The sequence below is a fragment of the Callithrix jacchus genome, chromosome 13 (assembly GCF_049354715.1).
Source record: "Callithrix jacchus isolate 240 chromosome 13, calJac240_pri, whole genome shotgun sequence".
NCBI classification, from domain to species: domain Eukaryota; kingdom Metazoa; phylum Chordata; class Mammalia; order Primates; family Cebidae; genus Callithrix; species Callithrix jacchus.
The window spans coordinates 84,943,204-84,958,026 of NC_133514.1; the positions used below are offsets into that span (position 1 = coordinate 84,943,204).

General features: G+C 39.0%; 1 pseudogene; it reads left to right on the forward strand.

The window, feature by feature from the left end:
• The window catches only part of LOC144578842 (uncharacterized), a 48,854-nt pseudogene extending 39,643 nt beyond the window's left edge, over window positions 1–9,211 (forward strand).
• Window positions 9,212–14,823: the final 5,612 nt, after the last annotated feature.

Here is a 14,823-nt window from a genome sequence, read left to right on the forward strand (position 1 = left end):
AAGGAGGTTGCAGCCAGATAACATAATTCATTCTTGGAAACGTCCAAAGTTTTGGAAATCTCAGGGAGGGCACTGGACTTTAACACAAGGCATGAAACAGTAGTGTAGGCCAACCTAGATCTAAAGAAGAAACAAGATCAAAGCATACATCTAGGTTCTCCATGTAACTAATCATATGAGGCAATGTATATTTCAACTAAACAGACACACAAAAATACTTAAGAGAAAGGAGCAATCAGAACAGAGTGTCAAGAAAGGATTTTAGAGAAAGTAGAGTTAAGAACACAAGCTTCATCTTGATCTCACTAGATAATGTAAAATATGGCCACTTATATTGATGTAATGTTATTTGAAAGCTGTGCCCTGGTTTCAGAGGCTTTATAAAGACATCCAAACCCCATGGACACTGGTTACATGCAATCCCAAACCTAATACTTGGGGTAAACAATTTTTTTTTCAAAGCATCACCCAGGAGAACTCTAGTTTTCTTTGATCTTTTTACCCAGGGTCTAATGTTAGAATCTTTCCTGTGGATTCTCCACACAGGAAATGAAGAATACAGTCTTAGTATTGCCCACTTCTTAACTGGGAAAAGTAACATTTTTTTTTTATATTGACAACTAGTGCAACCCTGAAAAAAATCATTTGACTCTTCTGAGCCCCAATATTACCATCTGTAAAGTGGGAATGAGAGCAACTACTTAATACTGTGGTTAATAAGAATTACATGAGTCCTTGAAAATAAAGCACTTGACACAGTGACTGACACATAGTTACATGTCCAATAAATTGAAGCCCCTTTTCTTGTCATAAACCACTACCACATAACATTATTTTCTTTCAAATGTGTATTCATTAATTTCTGAAAATATTTTACTTTTGGGTTTTGATTCAGTATATTAAGACCAAACAATTTCAAAACTGTCCAACAATGTATAACTTCTCATTCACTCTTTCTTCCTTCCTTTCTCGCTCTCTCTTCCTTTCTTTCTCTTCTTCTTTCTTCCTTTCTTTCTCTTTCTTCCTTCCTTCAGCTCACCCTTTCCTTCCTTCCTTCCTTCCTTCCTTCCTTCCTTCCTTCTTTCCTTCCTTCCTTCCTTCTTTCTTTCTCCCCTTATTGTGTCATTGCTCTGCAGTGCTGCTTCACAAACCTTAATATGCACAAGAATTTCCAGAGACTTTATTAAAATGCAGATTCTGATTCAATAGGTCTGGCTAGATGAGGCTGAAATTCTGCATTTATAAGACATCCCAGACACAATGCTACCAGCCAATGGAGAACACTTTGAGTAGCAAGGTACTAGTGGTTCTCAAACCTTTACAGTGCTTCAGTTCTAAGTATTTCTTTAAACAGCTAGATATAACTGGGGAGGCAGAAGAGGGAAAACTATAAGAAAAATTGTTGCCTGCTTCAATTTGTTGACCATCTTGTAACAAAGGTTAGCAATTACTAAGAACTCTTTTTGACAGGCACTGTTCAATGTGCACTGCATTTTTTAAAATCTGATTTCATCCTTGCAACAACACTGTAAGGTAGGGACTATTCTTCCTATTTTAAGATAAGAAAACTGAGCCCAGGAGACACTGAATAATTTGTTCAAGGCCCCATCAACTAATTAATTGAAGGTCAAGAGAGGAACTGAACAAAAACTGTGCAGCATAGAGTCTAACTCTTCCCATTCACTATCTTACATCTTTTTATACTCTATCTACATTGCAAACTATAACTACATTACTTCTAAGGAAGTAGATTAATCTCTTGTTCATGTATTGTACTTACAGCTGGATTTGCTGAACAGCTTCCTCCCATCTACCAGGGAAGAGTGAGATACAGGTGATTTATCAAAGATCCCCCTCCCCAACAACCTGCACTTTATCTTGGAGAATATTTACTAGTTAAAGTGTAAATTTTCTAGGTAATCCACTACCACCCACTAGTTATTAGCCATCATCAGCTGATTCCTTCCTTTGTTTCTCCCATTTCTGTCCCCTGTACTTGTTCCCTATTCATTTGGCTCCATACTCAGACTCTGAAAGCCAACTCTGCCCAGTTATGAGACCTCACCCTCAGACTCATCTCCCAAGACTACTCTTCTCCCACTAATCAAGAAGGGAAGCTTGGATATCAAACCCATTTATGAGTCATGAAAATAAATTCAGGCTTATTAATTTGTAGTCGGGAAAGGCTTTAACAAATAAGGGATCATTTTGCTTAAGTGACCCCATCTTCTATTTGTATTCTTAATGGAGAAACTGAAATTGTCAAATCAGTGGAAGATGTTGCCTCCTTTTGCACACAAATAATTTATTTTAAAACTTTTCATGGCTTCAGGGTTCTCTTTTCTGGGTCACAAATGATAAAGCATACAAAATTTTATTAATTTCTATCATGGTTCTGGGGATGTTAAAAATCACTGTCTGCTTTTAATAGCTTCTCTATCAATACAGATAGCAACCTCTTACTCAGCCTCCCGTTTCTAACTGCTGTTCATGCCAGTCTGTCTTAACTGTGGAAACAATTCTCTTGTGTGAGCTCTTATTTATTAAGTACCGACTACATCTAAGTGCTTTACAGAATATACACAGCATTAGCACTCTGTAGGATTCACTGTAGTTTTGTAAGTTGATGACAGTAATAATACCTTACATTTATGTAGTTTTTTATATTAAAAGGCTTTTTGTGTTTATTTTCTTATTCAATCCAAAACTATTTTTGAGGCTGGGTATGGTGGTTCATACTTGTAATCCTACCACTTTGGGAGGCAAAGGTGAGAGGATCACTTGAGGCCAGGAGTTCAAGGCTGCAGTGAGCTATGATAGTGCACCCTTAGTCTAGCCTGGGCAACAAAGTGAGACCTGATTCTCTTAAAAAAAAAAAAGAAAAGAAAATACAAACTATTTTTTGAGAGAAGTAGAATGAGTATTATTCTGCCAATTTTATAGACTTGAAAAAACAGGATCTGAGAGGTTACGCGACTTGTTCTGAGTTACACAAGTTTTGTTGGTGGGATGTTGGAACCTGGAATCCCCCAGTTCATTGTGTTTCTAGTTTTCAATTTATATGCAGAAAAAAAAAACTATGTGCTAATTACCCACAAATGCTATCATTTACAAGGAAGAAAGGAAAGGAAGGAAGGAGGCAGGGAAGGAAGGAAGGAAGGAAGGAAGGAAGGAAGGAAGGAAGGAAGGAAGGAAGGAAGGAAGGAAGGGAGGGAGGGAGGGAGGGAGGGAGGGAGGGAGGGAGGGAGGGAGGGAGGGAGGAAGGAAGGAGGGAAGGAAGGAAGGAAGAAGGAAGGGAGGGAGGGAGGGAGAGGGCAAGGACATGGCTTAATGGCATTTCTGGCTGGTTGGTTCACAAAGGAGATGAAATTTTATCTCACTCCAGAAGGACAGCTGAAATGTCAGTGACTGGTAGGAGAAGGAATTGGCATAAACAAAACTGTAGCTTTGTGGCTATCTGTGAAAGTGTAAGTTGAGTTTACGAAGTAATAGGGACAAAAGTTTGACCAGAACAGAAGATCCAAGAAGGAGAATTAGTAAGAAGCAAACTGAGATTAAGCGGTAGAGAGTTTTGAAAACTAAGCAAGGGCTAGGGAGTTCAAATCTATTCATACTGCATAACTGAATGCTATGCTCGTGTTCACATAGCTTATTATACTTTTCATCAATCCGCTAATCTCAACAATACTACCAGGTTCAGTGTTTAGCAAAGTGCAAAGGGTATCAGCAAGGAGATCTTTGCATCCAAGGTCCCACTCCCGCCCATAAACACTTCTTGCCTAACCTTTGATCTGAATCTTCATGGTCGTACACAAACAGTGCAAGTTTAGAGTATGACACTTTCAATGCCTGAACATCATTTGTTAAGAAATTTTTCAAGAAGGCTATGGTGGTAATACCTCTAATAAGTAAAAATCCATTTCCCTGGTTCCTTCAATTAGCCAGCTTGTTTTTATTGCAATCTAAAATTGAACTTAAATATTAGGGAAATACAAAAAAAAGAGAGAGAGCGCAAAACATGTTATGGTCATTTTTATTTAAACACTGTTTTTATTGAAAACTACATACTGTGGGACCCATTTACATTTAGCCCAACTCCAGCATCTTGTTCCCCATTTCCCATTCTTGGTGATAGGAACTCAAGTGGAGAAAAAAGTGGCAACATTCTGTAGAAAATTCCTTGGTAAAAATATATAGAATTATGCTCCCTGGAGCTTACTGATTTGAAGAAATGTTTATCAACCTGAACAATCAGAACTTTAGGCCTAATAATTATTTGTTGTGGGAGGCAGCGGTGGGGGAGGGGGGTCTTTTCTGTACATCACAGGCTGTATGGCAGAATCCATGGCCTCTACCCACTAGATGCCAGTAGCAAAAATATCTCCTGGGATTGCCAATTGTCTCCTAGCTGGCAAAACTCCCCCTGATTTAGAATCACTGGGCTACAGCACAAAAATAAACTCAACTTAGAGAATTATAACAATTGGTTTGAAACAAAATTAAGAAAAATAAATTAACTGGGCTCTAGTCTGTTTCCCTTGGCTTCCCAGCACATCAAAGTTTACTATATAATCTCATTTGCTCAGGTAAAACCTATCCAGACTCATAATAGAAAAATTTAGCAACAAAAACAAAAATAACGGACAACAGAAAATAAATCCCAGCTATGAACTAGTTAACTAATATTCCACAGGAAGTTATAGACAATTTCCCTTAAGAAATTAAATTCCTGTGCAAAAGTACCCTGAGGACTTTAACACAAATCACTCTTCTTACTTGAGACTATTTATCATTTTTTAGAGCTTATAAATTATATATACCAAGCAGCAATTTTATACACCAACAACCATAATAATCCTGACACAAAGCAGAGCAGTTGAAGGGTACGCGGTTCCAACAAAGAGAGGAAGAAGTGGAAGGAGAGGGGCACGAAAGGAGCAAATAGTGCTTTCCTCTAGAGCACTCTTCCCAGGGACATAGCTTTTCTTTTCTGTCCTCACTGTCTTAATAGATTTCATCTTCCTTTAAAAGACAAGTCACAATCTGTCCCTGAAGACAACGTTATCATTAAAATGCTCCACTGGGGGCAGAGGGGCAACATTACTCAGCGTGCAATAGGGCATTCAAGAAGACGGGTGACACTTTTCCTTCAGGGCCAGCATTTTGGAGAACAGAGAAACTGAGACAGGACTCTCGGAGGTCAAGTCCTCCTCCTCCTGCCTCTGGTTGAGGCTGCAATCTACGCCATTCAAGAAGAAAAGGAGTCAATTCTTTCCATTTACATTTCCAGGATGCAGTAGTTTTTTTGTTTTTTATTTCAGAATAATTAAAAGAGCGAGGAGTCCTGCTAGAGAAATAACGTTTCTCTCCCAGTTATCATCTATGCTCACCTCAGCTATCCTGATCTAAACATCACTTATAATGATCAAGAATCAGGTGCCAGATATTCATCTGTGCAGCATACAGAAAATACATCACTCCTGCCCTCCGATGTTGGAGGTGAAAAGAAACATGATGAAGGACACACAGTGGTCAAGTTTCATTGCAGTGTTCTTATCTCCCTGTAATTTTTAGTAGTCACCTACATATCATAATTAAGCTACTCACCATCTACAGAACTGAATAGACAGAAAATAAAGTAATTACAGTATTTAAAACTGGAAGGCACCTTGAAAAATCTCTGTATTCAAACTCATTTTATAAAAAGGGAAAACCATATGAATAAGCTCTGGAGATAACATGTACAGCATGGTGGCTATGGAACATAATACTGGGCTGTGTACTTGAAATTTGCAAAAACGGAGAACTATAAGTGTACTCACCAAAAAGAAAAGAAAAAGGTAACTATGTAAGGTGGTAGATATGCTAGTTATCTTGATTGTTGTGATTAGTTCATAATGTATATATATCAAAACATCAGTTGTATATCTTAAACCTATATAACTAAAACAAAGGGGGGAGAAAGAAGCTGTAACCAGAGAAGTAAAATGACACTGCTCAAAGTCATTCCGTTTATCCATAATCTGTAACAAGAGAGCATGCCCGCTAATACTGCTTCTCAGGAGCAATGACAAAAAAATCCAGCTCAAATTATCACCAGAAACAAGAAAACCCCCAAAAATCTTTAAGACACATCAGAAAGAGTATTTGTTGTTGTTTTTATTTTGAGGGGGCCCAGCAGCGGTTCCCCTTCCTAGTAGCATCCCAAATTCCTTTTAGGATACTACCCTGCCCCCACTCTCAACTATGTACTTTGGGTGGATTTGGCTTCACCAACAGCTCAGGCATCTTTCTTTAGTATTCACGAGAAGCTGCATTTAGTTGCAAAGGCTTCAAGGTAAATCAATTTATCAGATTGCTTTTGTATTAGTCCAATCTAACGTTGCTATAAGGACATACCCAAGACTGGGTAATTTATAAAAGAAAGAGGTTTGATTAACTCACAATTCCACATGGCTGGGAAAGCCTCAGGAAACTTACAGTCATGGTGGAAGGCAAGAGAGAGAATGGGTGCCTGCAGAGGAAGTGCCAGACATTTGTAAAACCATCAGATCTCGTGAGAACTCACTTACTATCATGAGAATAGCATGGGGGAAACCACCCCATGATTCAGTTACCTCCTACGAGGTTCCTCCCAGGACACATGAGGATTATGGGAACTAAAATTCAAGGCAAGATTTAGGTGGGAACACAGCTAAACCATATTGGATTTTCTCCCAATGAAGAGCATGATTGACAAAACAATAGACAAATTGAAGGCATGATTGGAATTGGCAACCCCAAATATACACTTATCTGGGGGGATCTGCCCCTAAGCATAGTTTCTATTTTTATATCCCCCATGAGACTTAATATAGCCCAAGAGCATGGAAGATCAAGACTGCTCACCAGAGGTCACAGGACAATAACTGCAGAACAGAGCTCCAATTTACTACTCAATGTTCTCCTGATTCTACCAGAAATTAACAAAAAAGGTCTCAGAACTCTAATAAAACACAGGACATTATGATTACATTCCAAGTCACTACAAGGAGATCCTCTAAGCTTAAATGAAACCCATTTGTGCTGAAGGCCAATGACTCCTTCTGTTACTGGTTACAGTTTGATGGTGCTCTGGTTGTTAATGAAAAGAAGAATAGGTCTCTTTTTATATCTTTGTTTTTAAAAATATTCACCAAATAATAACAATAATCATTCCTTTTAGTTTTTTAATTATAAAGGCCATATTTGACTATCATTTTTAGCTTTTCAAAACCCGGTAAATACTGTCCCATTTGATACTCACAAGGCATTGCATATCCCTATTTTACAGATAAGGAAAACTAAACCCCAGGTTCAAGGGGATTATCCGGGATTACACAGTGTGAGCATGTTAAAGCCAGGACACATGGCACAGCATTAAAAAATATATATATTTTTATAAAGTGCAAAGTATAGGGATCCCTCTGTTCATTTTCCTTAAAATGTCTCCAATTATATAATTCTTTTCTGTCTTTAGAGTTTTAAAGGTTTATCTAATCTCCATAAAGAGATAGGTAGATCCTAAAGCAGACCACAAAGAAAATGCTTTTGAAGTAATAAGACATCGTGAGAATAGAGGACTCTATATAGTAATATGTGTATGTTTGTTTTGTGTGTGTATGTGTGTGTGTGTAGGTGTGTGCATGCATGCACACACAGGCATACCAATGTGAAATAACGTGAGGGTAATGTGTAATGGATCATGCAATGAAATGAAAGATGATCACATTTATTTTTTGTGTGACACTATTGATTTTAGACTGGGATTCATTGTTTATATATCCACTTAGGTCATGTGAAATGCACAGTGACTCCTTACCTATGAAATTTACACTAAGATTCTTACTCTCTCCTTCTACTGAAAATATAAATAAGTAAATAACATTGTAGGCTATAATAATGACATTGTGACTATGAATCCAGTGATACTTTTTAAATGCCCATGTTCTGGGAAGCAGCACTAAGTCCATCAGAGGTGTTTGACTCTGTCATCCAGATATTCATTCACGTGGATCTTCTTCTTATGTTTGTTTATAAAACATCTTCATCTAAGATGAAGAAGTTCAGCCATTCCATTGAAGTTTCAGAAGACTGAGTGGGAGATATTGAAAGCATTCTTTTCCAATTCATGCTGGAAAGATCAAAACAGGCAGCAAAGGTGAACAGCAGCCAAGTCCTAGAGTATGGAACTGGAAAAGCTGTCTCAGGTATTGTCATGGCAAGAAGAAAAGCTGGGAGCTGAAGAGAGGTACAGTGGACACCTCCTCTCAACCCACCTGTGCTTTAGACAGGGCTGCTCCACATCTATTTGTATTATACATTGGAATTTTGCTGAAAATTTAATGTGTCAAATTCTAGTTCAACAGACACATCCAAAAATGTTTGAAAAATTTTAGGGCCACTCAGGCAACATCACTTGGCCCTTATCACCTAGTCAGAGAAACACAGATTCTGGGCCAAATCATCTATATCCCAGTACAGGTTCTGTAAATGAATCCATCTCCTCTTGACTTCCTACCTCTAACCTCATTTAATCCTCATGGCAACCAGGAAAAGTAGGCATTAATAGCTTTATTTTATAAATGCAAAAGCTGAAGCCCAGGGCTCCAGAGGATCTTGACTAGAGTTGTAATACCTACATCTCCTGGCTACAAACTCCATGTTGTTTGCACTACATGTATCATGTCTCAGTGCAAAAGACAGTGTATTTTTTAAAAATACGTGAGTCATACTAACTCTCCTTTCTATTTTAATTGAAATTGCCTTCTTCAGACACCACCTTGTCTCTTCTGAAATGTTCTTTGTCCTTTAGCTTCAAGTCTGTTTCTTCTCTGTGAAACTGATTGTGTCTGTGGTGCCCTTCCAAGATGACCTCTGCCTGGCACGGAAAGACATCCAACAGGCTATTTGTCACACCTCATCTCTTTCCTTTTATGAAAGGGACAAAAGGCTGTCTTTGAGCCCCCTTTGGAAGTGTTTTCATGCTAATCCAAGAATTACTGTTGTGTTTGTTTTCTGGTCGGTGCAGTGTGAAGCCATTCATGGGGCCGCATGGACCTTGTCTAGTCACATTCCAGGCCATTCTTGGAACATTTTGGGGAAACGCATCATCGCTCTGCTGGTGGGAGACAAGTCTGTGTCCCTGCCTGAGGCTGGCAGCCAGTGCATCTATGTCCTTGATTACGCATGAAAACATCTCCTGCCATCTCTGCCAGGCAGCCCACTACACACACAGGGAGAGGGGAAAAGCAGAATTAAATGTTCATCCAAAAGAGATAAAAATCAGGAAGAAAACAACAAACTCCTAAATAGTTATCTCTGGAAAATATGGAAAGAAAGTGAGCTGAGCACTTTAGACAAAAAAAGGTAGACTTTTTCTATACCTCCTAAGCAGTTACGGGTAACAGAAGCAGACCCAGAACAGGAATCAAGAGGTATGAATATTAATTCTGATCCTGCCTATGAGCAGGATGAGATATCGGGACATGGTTTTATTTTGCCTTATATTAGTCCCTAATATTTCAACCACCATGGGACACTGATTAAAAATTAAGGGAAATGCTGTTTATTGATACACAAGGTAAACAATAAAGACCAAATAGTCATTACTATTGCACCTGCCTTCCGGACCTCAGTCTCTTCACCTATAAAATGAAAATACTGGGATAGATCAATATCCCCAAAGCCAGATCAGCATCAGAAATACCATATGAGCTTTTTAAAAATCTAAATTAAGGGCCTCACTAAAACCTTGAAGGTTAGGGTCCACAATTATGTTTTCATTTTAATTTCCCAAGTTATTTATATACAGCCTGACCTGAAATGGTTTTTAGGATCTCTTAAACTATCCACTGAAGGTTACCAGCCCAATGTTTAGTGATTCTCAAAAAAGACAAAATCGCTGATATAAGCTGAGGTTGCCTGTCATTTTACAATTAAAAATACAGTTCTACCCAGGAGACGGAGGTTGCGGTGAGCCAAGATCATGCCATTGCACTCCAGCCTGGGTAACAACAGCGAAACTCTGTCTCAAAAAAAAAAAAAAAAAGGTTCTAAATTATTAGAAGCTCATTTTCAAAAGTTCTCTACTGAAAGAAAACATCCTTAATAGGGGCAACATCCTAATTTGCCACAGCTTATTTGCTGATTCTCGACAACTGTACTAACTGATTAAAAGCATGCTTAACACAGTGGAACACAAGAAATAGTTGTGTATGTTGTGAGTAGGATTTTCTACAACCATCTCTTTATTTTCAGATATGGACATTGGCCCCAGATAATTTATAAGTATAGTTACCACATAATATTTAACCAAAACAGTATACTTTTGAAAGTGAGAAGAAAATTGTTGATGGTTACTTTAGATATAAAGCAGGACTCTCCAGGGACACAGAGATAAGTGTTTACCATAGTTAAAAGTGACTTGTCTGCGTTACAAAAAATGTTAATATTAAAAAGAGGAGGCTAGGGCCTGACCGGATGTGCTGACTCATACCTGTAATTTCAGCACTTTGGGAGGCTGAGGTAGGTGGATCACCTGAGGTCAGGAGTTCAAGACCAGCCTGAGCCACATGGTGAAACCCCTTCTCTACTAAAAAAAATATAAAAAATAGCTGGGCATGGTGGAGGGCACCTGTAATCCCAGCTATTTGGGAGGCTGAAGCAGGAGAATCACTTGAACCTGGGAGGCAGAGGTTACAGTGAACCAAGACTGTGCCACTGTACTTTAGCCTGGGTGACAGAGTGAGACTCTGTCTCAAAAAGAAAAAAAAAGAAGAGAGAAAAGAGTGGGCCTAAAAATATCAATTAATGGGACTAGAACTTCAGCCTCCAGGCTTCTTCTTTATCAACCAGAGGCACAGCCTGTGTGATTCAAATTCACTTTACTGTTGATCCATGTTCACCCTTATGTCTCAGAATCAACCTAAGAATATTTATCTTTTTTTCTGTACTTATTTCCTATCACCATATTCTAGATGGCCAATCTTGGGGCTTGGACCAAACCACACTAGTAATAATTCATAGATTCAGTACCCTAACACATTGGGGGTGTCTTCCCTTTAAATGGGCAAAGATGCCTCCTATGCAGGTGTAACAGAAGCTCATGTGAATATCAGAGACTGCACGTGGACCCTTAGAAACCTTCCCGACTAAAGAGGAATGTTCCTGAGGTTATCTGATGACCCTGACAGTTCTGTAGTTATCTGTAGAGAGATGCTGTGTTTTCCCCTTCTGACATCTGTCAGTGTTCCCATAGCTAAAACCAAGCTGCCAATCTGTCAATAACCATCAGGCAGCAGGAAAAATGTCTCATCCCAATATTAGATTTTCTAATGCTGCTTGCCTCACAACTTATTTTATTTTTGGCTTTATTTTCGAGAGATGATTCCTGGGCTGGTAATGAGCCTTTTCTTAGACCTCTATTCTTGGTCACTCATATTAAAAGGTACCAAACACCAGACTTGAGATTAAAAAAATAAAAATAACCTGGTTTCCAGGCCACTTTCATGCCTGAAAGGAAATTTGTAAATTGTCAAGTTGACTTAATTTTTCCTTTGGACTCACACCTATTTGCTGTAATAAGAATTTCCCCCCTGGGTTTCACTCATCTGCAGCATGTGGCAGAAAAAAGGGATTAGGATTGTATTTGTCATCTTTTTGGAGCGGATTTTCTTTGAGCAAGTCTGCTATCAATTCTGTCTGCCAAAATAGCATTTTAATGTGTTACCTGCCAGTCAAGTATGTTCTGTTAAGTTGACTTCTGCCTCTGCTGTGTTTTCTGATGCTGTTTACCATTAATTTTTCCTCCCATTTTTGCTGCACTTATTATTTTTAATACAAATGTGGATTGTGCTATTTTGATCGTGTGTCTAGCTCTGCAAAACATTAGTTTAAATGAAAAAAGAGAAGGGTATGGGGAGGGTAGCAAATGGGGCTTTCTCTTGCTGGAAAGACTATTTTAATGAGTTTTATTCTGTAGTTGGGGAGATGCTCTTAACCTCCTTGGCCCAGTAAGATGTGATTTCTTGACACTGAGCACATTGCAAATGCATTTTTATCAGAGCTGTGTAAAGTGGACACAGAGGGGATTTCTCCAGTATTTAACAAAGCCATCTATTTGCAACACAAAGTAATGCTTTGTTTACTCTTCCTCTTTGTCCTGGATATGGTATTATTCCAGAGGCATTGCTTCTCCCTTGCAAACTGTCAATGGCCAAGGATACTTTTCAGCGTGTTTTGGATCATAATTGGCAAAAATGTCTGCTCAGTAGTGGAGAAGAGGTAAAGGTCAGACATGACCCGATGAGGGCCATTCTCCAGTTTGCATGACACAGACACTAAAGTGCCTTGCCCATTCTCCAAAGTTACAAACCCTTCTCCATATTCCAGGGACACGCAGCCTTTCCTCCCTGCCAGATAATTAGCAACAGTGGCAAGCCTAGCTGACTTGTCATTGGGCACTCAATGGCGCTCCTTTCCTCCAAGCTCATTTCCTTGGAAGGTGAGAGCCATTATCGTAAAGAGGGATATTGTAAAATTCTGTTCCTTCTGCTAAAACCATGGCTCTGAACAGAGATATTTGTGTTTTCTGCCAGAGAGAAGAATAACATTTATTTAATGGATGCTGAGCAAAAGGTATTCACATTTCATGCTTCGGGGCTTAAGCCTATCTGAGATCAGAAGGGAACTTTTCCAGTCTCCAAATTGTACAACTGGGTAAGTGCTTAGTGCTAACAACCATTCTGTCCCCATCAGGCATGGTCTGAGGTCACCATCTCAGCAGTGACCCCGCATCCCCTCAGCTCCTGAATTTGTCCACAAACTATGTTTTATACCCCTTCTCCCACCAGCTTCTCCTACCAACTTAAACCTAGCAGCAGTACTTCTTATAGATGTGGCTACGCTGAATTCCATTTCTGCTTCACCAGTATCCAATTCCTTTCAAGGGAATTCTCTTCAATTTCAGAGTTGTAATACATAAGTGTTTCCTCTCTCAGTAATGGGAACAGGAGAATGGAAGAAGCTTGGGGTAGTAGAAAGAACACAGCTTTCAGGCTAGAAAGATTGAGCCAAGTTCAACTCATTCTCGAACCCTAAATAGATGGTTAATCATGAATTGCCTATTCATTCATATTCAATTTCTTCATCTGTAAAAGATAAAAAATAATAATAAAGCTTACCTTGCAGGACTGTTGTAAAGGCCAAGTGAAATTACATGTTAAGTGTGTGGTCCATAGAGTAGAGAAGCTGAATCACACCTTCCTTTTCTTGGGCAGAAATCAAGTCTGGTTGTAACACTAACTGGCTGAGTACCTTCTGGAAAGTCATTCAGATTTTCTGTGAGTTCATCTACAAAATGAGTGAAAGAAAAACCTCTATCCCACCTTCTTTTAAAACAGAAATTTTACAATCCAAAAAAGGAAAAACCATTGCCAAACAATAAGATGTTATTATTATGCTGATGCTTGCTCTTATTATCTTTAAGTTCTAGAAATATTTTATTAAAATATTATCCACAATTAACTAGGCCTATTTAAAAACATGTCTGTACCTTTCAATCACAGGTAGATATTAGTCATCATGCACTGATGGCAGAAAAGCTGACATAGTCTTGTGTCTTAAAAATAGATCTGCTCCCAGAGCTGGGACAAAAAAATTCCTAGTGTCTTGTTCTATACATAAAGTGGGTAAGTGTTTGGAAATGTTATTGTATTATAATTTGGACAAAGCCTTGAGTGTGAACATGTGAAGCACATAACAGATGCTCATTAAATGTCATAAATCTCTGCACATTTTCTTGATTTGAGATTTCAAGTATCCAAGGTGTGTCTGTTAGCCTTGACTTTTCCAGTCACCCTCAGCTGATGGCCTCTTGACCCTCTCCACTCTCTCCTCCCGTATACTCCACCCCTCCCCAGTTCCCATCTTATCTGGACAAGGAAAAGGTAATAACCAAGAATTTTCAGTTATACACTCAACCCTTGCTGCTAGACTTCCTTGGGCATAAGTTTCCAGTCTCCTGGTGAAGGTTCTGCTCGTATCCTTGATTCTACTAAGGGGATTTTTGCCTAAGAACAAGGCATTGCCTTTGTTCAGGAGTCAGTGTATCTGCCACAGCTGTTCTTCCAGTACCTGCAAATCTCATCAGGCACGTTTACTGCTACAATGGACTATTTAAAGAGACAAAGTGCTTGGCATGAAAATGGAAGGAGGGCTTCTAGGCCTGTACTCTTTTCTTGTGTCAAAGTCAGTTAGTGGGGTTTCAAATCCATATTTCTTGTGGTTTCTGTGTTAAGTTTAAGAGGAATCACCTTTTCTGTCTTTTATTTGTGGCCTTTGGCATAATTCTAAGCATGAGGCTTTGCCACTGGGTCAAAGGCATTGTGCCTAGCTTCTTTTTCTCCTCATGTAAATTTTCTCCCAAGAACCCACTCAACTTTCCTGCAAATGTCTTCTGACATGTCCTCAAATCCAGCTGTTGGGGAGGCATAGTCATATAGGAATCTCATCTTAAACTGGGATCTCACCACCATCAGAATTAAAGAGAAGTAACTGGACTAGTGGTGAAACTAAAGCTTAAGTTTAAATAAGGATTTTCCTCACCAACAAGAGCATCCACATCATCACTCTCTGCCAGTCTCATTACCTGAACTGGTCAACTTTGTTTTTGGAAGCAGTCTCTGACAAAGAGGAGCTCGTACCCAAACAATTTTTTTTAGTACTTCACAATAGATCTGCCAGACATGGGAGCAGTTTGAAACTGGTTATATTTCCAGTTTCGCTCCAATTCAAAGCTGGTAC